The following is a 6,208-nucleotide window of genomic DNA, read 5'->3' as shown; positions in this document are numbered from 1 at the left end:
TTTCATTCCAATCCCAAAGAAAGAACTTCCATATGACCCAGCAATCCTACTGCTGGGCATACAACCTGAGGAAACCAGAATCAAAAGAGACACGTGTACCCCAATATTCATTGCAGCACTGTTTATAATAGCCAGGACATGGAAGCAACCTAGATGTCCATCAGCAGATGAATGGATAAGAAAGCTGTGGTACATATACACAATGGAGTATTACTCAGCCATTCAAAAGAATACATTTGAATCAGTTCTAATGAGGTGGATGAAACTGGAGCCTATTATACAGAGTGAAGTAAGCCAGAAAGAAAAATACCAGTACAGTATACTAACACATATATATGGAATGTAGAAAGATGGTAACGATAACCCTGTATGCGAGACAACAAAAGAGATACAGATGTATAGAACAGTCTTTTGGACTCTGTGGGAGAGGGCGAGTGTGGGATGATTTGGGAGAATGGCATTGAAACCTGTATAATATCATATGTGAAATGAAACAACAGTCCAGATTCGATGCATGATACAGGGTGCTCGGGGCTGGTGCACTGTGATGACCCAGAGGGATGGGATGGGGAGGGAAATGGGAGGGGGGTTCAGGATGGGGAACACATATACACCCATGGTGGATTCATGTTGATATATGGCAAAACCAATACAATATTGTAAAGTAATTAGCCTCCAATTAAAATAAATAAATTTATATTAAAAAATAAAAGTAGGCTGAAGCTTTTGAATATAACTGCTGTTAGTATAGCAGCAGATGAATGAAGATTCAATATTATCAGCATTATTGTTTAAATTAAGAAAATCTTACTAGTTACGACACTGCAGTCAGCTATAATTATAAATGTAATCGGACATCACAAGATGATTTTAAAGAAGTAAGAATGTTTAGACAAATGTACCCTTTACGTTACTTAGTTCAGTTCAATTCAGTCACTCAGTCGTGTCTGACTTTTGCGACCCCATGAACCACAGCACGCTAGGCCTCCCTGTCCATCACCAACTCCTGGAGCCTTCCCAAACTCATGTCCATCGAGTCGGTGATGCCATCCAACGATCTCATCCTCTGTCATCCCCTTCTCCTCCTGCCCTCACTCTTTCCCAGAATCAGGGTCTTCTCAAATAAGTCAGCCCTTCTCATCAGGTGGCCAAAATATTGGAGTTTCAGCTTCAACATCAGTCCTTCAATGAACACCCAGGACTGATCTACTTTAGCATGGACTGGTTGGATCTCCTTGCAGTCCAAGGGACTCTCAAGAGTCTTCTCCAACACCACAGTTCAAAAGCATCAATTCTTTGGCGTTCTGCTTTGTTTATAGTCCAACTCTCACATCCATACAAGACTACTGGAAAAACTATGGCCTTGACTAGACAGATCTTTGTTGGCAAAGTAATGTCTCTGCTTTTTAATATGCTGTCTAGGTTGGTCATAAATTTCCTTCCAAGGAGTAAGCGTCTTCTTTTAATTTCATGGTTGCAATCATCATCTGCAGTGATTTTGGAGCCCCCCAAAATAAAGTCTGAAAATATTTCCACTGTTTCCCCATCTATTTGCCATGAAGTGATGGGACCAGATGCCCTGATTGTAGTTTTCTGAATCTTAGGCATATATTAAACAGCATTTTTTCACGTGTAAAATGAAAAATCTTTCATGAAACACTTTGAGTCCTATGATGGAACAAAACTTCAATGTAGAAAATTCCTAATTATTTTCAGTTTCTTCTCATCTAAATCCCAGGCACAGGATCTTTGCCCATTAGACATTAGTAATTTTATATTAAACTGAGAAACAAGAGTTTCTGCAAAGTCAAGACAGTTGACCTTGGAACACATAGGCAAAAGCAGAATTTGAAAGCTCAGTCTGAGTTCTGAGAATATTTTCTTAATTCTTAATGATTAAATATTATTAATCATATTTTCTTCCTTATTTTATGAGGCAGCATTTTCCCAGTGAGAGGTTCTTAAACACTGAAATAATTATTCACTTCCACCAGGCCTCATTTTATTAACCATCCCAATATTCAGCTTAGTTTATCCATGGTTTTAAAGATATTCCCACTCTTCACTGTCTCATGTAAGACTGCTGTCATTAAAACAATCATAACCTCTCATTTGGATAATCAGAGGCTTTCTGTGATTCTCTTCTTCTACGAATATTTAGCTACCCAAAGTTAAAATGAAATTTTTCTATAATACAAATTTGAACACAATATATCCTTTTAGAAATCCACAGTGCTTCCCTGCTGCCTGCAGAATAAAAGAAATCTTCCTTGTCTTGTTATATAGGTCTGTATGAGTTCCATGAATTTCTTTCTAAGTTTCTCTTATTCCCTCTCTTGTGCATTTAAATCAAGAACTAAATTTCAGGAAGTTTTGAAGTTTTCTTTGATTATTTAGGTCACTCATCTTTAAAGACTGCACTCTATATGTATTTCTATATTTGCTTTTATGACTGGGTTTAACATATGGCATGTTAGCTCTCTAGTCAGATATTTTCCCCTCAATTACTGTGACCTCAAGTAGAGAAATTACTTATGCCTAGGAATTTTTATAGGGCAAAGAGTACATCAAAATTCAATAAATATTGGATTGATAAAAGAATTCTCACTAAGGCACATATAACAGAATACTAAATTTACTCATTTATTTTATCACAGTTTTCTTGTAAGAAGGAAGGACATCCAAAAATAATTTATCAGATTAATCAATATTCAAATGATGTGGAGATATAATTATTCACATCAGAGAAACCATGAAATAAATTCATTTAGCCTCTGGGCAATTAAGAGTTACTTACATGTCACCCTTCAGACTGTGCACTGCAGAGTGATTATCTCACTAATAGCTCACAAAGATTTCTTCAGTAAATATGATATTTCATTTGCTTATTACCTTAGATTGTGTTACCTCTACCAAGTACATTTATATCCACATAAAACATGTTACTAATGCAAGAAAATTGAAGAGGAAGCATAGAGAAAGTCATTCCAGTCTTGAATCAAAACAGGCAAACCAGAGTCCAAATGTACTTTTCAGCTGTAAGTACATGGAATTCTAATAAATGAAAACTTTATGATTAAATATTTCTAAGATCAATGGGTACAACTTTTTAATCAGTTGCTTCCCCAAGTTGTTATAATTCCCAGGACTTTCATTTACATCACTGTAAAAATAGAATTAAAGTATCTTTTCTCTAGGCTCTTTCTCAGAGCTTCTTTGACATCTTTGTTCCTCAGAGAGTAAATCAAAGGGTTCAACATAGGAGTGACTAGGGTGTAACATAAGGAAGCCACTTTACTGAGCTCAAGAAATGTATCAGGAGTGAGATACATAAAAAGTACAGCACCATAGAGTACACTCAGGACTCCTAGGTGAGAGCTGCAAGTGGAGAAGGCTTTCTTTCGCCCCTCAGTGGAGCATATTTTTAGAACTGTGGATACAATATATATATATGACACAATAATGACAATTAATGATAATGCTGCATAAGAAAAAAGAAACCAACTTTTGAAAATAGAGATCAGAATAAGAAATCTTGTGAAGTGGACGGTCATCACAAAATGGTCAATGGTTCGAGATGCACAAAAGGATAAAGTAAATGTTATGCTAGTTTGAAGAACTGAGCTAATGCAGCCAAAAAAATAGGAACCAGCCACCCACTGAACACAGAGATGTGTTGACATCTGGACAGTGTAGAGGAATGGGCTGCATATGACAATGAAGCGGTCATAAGCCATGATTGCCAGGATAAATCCTTTAGTCACAATGAAGAGAGCAAAGAGAAAGAACTGGCTAATACAGCCTGCAAATGAGATGGACTTGCTCTCGGACCAGAAGTTGATCATAGCCTTGGGTGCAATAAGAGAAAAATAGAAGAGATCAATGAAGGAGAGGTTGCCTAGGAAAAAATACATTTGTGTGTTCAGCCTGGGGTCAGTCATAATAATGACCATCATGCCAATATTTCCTAGAAAGATCATGGTGTAGATAAGCAGAGATAGCAGGAAGAGGAGAATGTGAAGTTCTGGGTGGACCCTGAAGCTGACAAGAATGAAGTCAGTCGCTTCTGAGTAGTTGCTTGTTCCCCTGTCACCCATGGCAGACAACTGCTGAGAGGCAGAAGGCAAAAGAAATGAAACTGCGACTTTGAGTCATCAATTCATCAATACACTCTTAAATGTAGCTATACATCATTTACTTCTTAATGAGAAAAGGTATACAAAACAATTTTAATGTCAATAAGATGCATGAATTTGGATTTAGATATTACTAAACTTCAGGAATTGTTATTCTATTAAACAATGAAAGAAGTTATTTGGTTATTTTATTTAAATCATACATTGGCAAGGATTTCTATAAGAAATTGGTGTATTTTATTGTCTAAAATTACTCACATTCTGAATTTCTATTCTTGCTATATTTATTGTTAAAAATTATCTTATCCAAACTAGGAGTATTACATCTTATCTAAAATAAGCATATTGCATGGAATCTCTATGGTAGTGTTTATAGGCATTATGATAGCTAAGTCAGTATTTGTGTCATTACATGACAGTATTAAAAATATTTGAAATATTTTTACTTTATTTTACCTCAATATATTTAGTTTCCATTGTTATTGGAGCCATCTTTGAAAACAATGTGATTAGACAATATTGGTATGTTAAGTAAAATAAAAAATCACTAAAAGTAGATAAAGTTCTCTAACTATACTTCTAAACATACGTTCCTTTTCTCATATCAAAGTCATTCTCCCAAATACATGAATTTAAATTGCTTCATTACAAATGTTGAACTTGCATTAATAGTCATTAAATTTTAAAAAATGTGGTAATTACTTGGCCCTCTCTTTAAAAGCAAAGAGAGAAGTTGGTGAATATTCCAATCCTTATACCACAATGAACAACTTTCTACCAAGGCTGCATGAATCTAACCCTTTAGACAGAGAAAGTAAACTTCAGTGATATACATAAAGAAAATCCGTTTCCTGAATTCTAGTGTACCTGATATGTCTTAAAGTAAGGATAACTGGGTAACTATGGATATTTAAAGATCATAGCAACCTTGTATCACCCAGAGTCTGTGATCATGAGCTAGTGAATCAAAAATGGTGTTTTTAGTGGCCTCAGTTATTTTTAAATCTTTTTCAAATACCTTTTTCAAAAGTATTTTAGCATTGAGCTTTTACTCATCCTCTATGATGGATTCCACTGGGAGAGGAGTAATCGTGAAGTCAATTATGGAGACATAAGTGTAGACTCCAGTGCTGTTGTCCATAAGGACTGAAATAACCTCAGGTACAGTGTAGTAATAGTCCACATACAAGGAACTTTTCCTTCTATAGTTGTGTATGTCCTTTGGGAAATATTTCTGGACTTTATTTTCTTTACTGACAAAGAAAAACTTTATGGTATTATCTCAACATACATATCGGTAAGCATAGAAAAGAGATTTAAAAGTTTGCATATGAGGAAAGTTTTAGATAAATAAATATTTTAAGTTATGTAGTAAATTATACTTACGATTTTAAAAAGAAAAAAATCCCACTTCAGTTTGTAATTATCTATGCTTCTTAATGTAGGTGTATTTCATGATATGACAAATGCCCACTAAATCACAAAAGTGAGATAACGGTTGATAATTCTTTGTATTCTTATATTTAAATAAAAAACAGTTAGAGAATATATTGGAAGATATGATAGTATTCAATACATTTAAAAAAATCCTTTGTAAAAATAGTTTAAGATCAGGATCTATATTTGAAAATTCTTTCAAAACTACATGGTGACTGAAAGACTACATTAAAGTCACAGTCATAGTATGCTACTTAACAAGCCTAATTTTCTAAGAATGCCATTTTTCCTAAATATGTTTATAATTTAATTTTATTCTTAGAAAATAACTGTCTAAAGAAAAAAAAACATTTTTAGATTTTATCTGGGTTTTATAACTGTATAGACAGCAAAATGATGTGGGACCCGGTCTTCTTTTTATTATAATACAGTATTAGCAAAAGTTTAACCAGTAGAGGAAGAGAAAGCAGTTTAGATATTTTAAAAAGGAGAACACTAATTAAGGTTAGTTAAGGCCTGTTGACAATCATATGTCTTTGCGAAAAATGGATATTCAGATCCTCTGCCTGCTTTTAATCTGATTGCTTTTTGCTTCTTTTTTGTTTGTTTGTTTAGTTTTGTTTTTGAAGTTGAGT

General features: G+C 34.4%; 1 pseudogene; it reads right to left on the bottom strand.

The window, feature by feature from the left end:
* Nucleotides 1-1,080: 1,080 nt before the first annotated feature.
* Nucleotides 1,081-5,693, bottom strand: LOC139183147 (olfactory receptor 9K2-like; annotated as a pseudogene).
* Between the last annotated feature and the right edge of the window lie 515 nt (nucleotides 5,694-6,208).

Source organism: Bos indicus, chromosome 5, assembly GCF_029378745.1.
Source record: "Bos indicus isolate NIAB-ARS_2022 breed Sahiwal x Tharparkar chromosome 5, NIAB-ARS_B.indTharparkar_mat_pri_1.0, whole genome shotgun sequence".
Taxonomy (NCBI): Eukaryota; Metazoa; Chordata; class Mammalia; order Artiodactyla; family Bovidae; genus Bos; species Bos indicus.
This window is presented reverse-complemented; position numbering and strand designations above follow the sequence as displayed.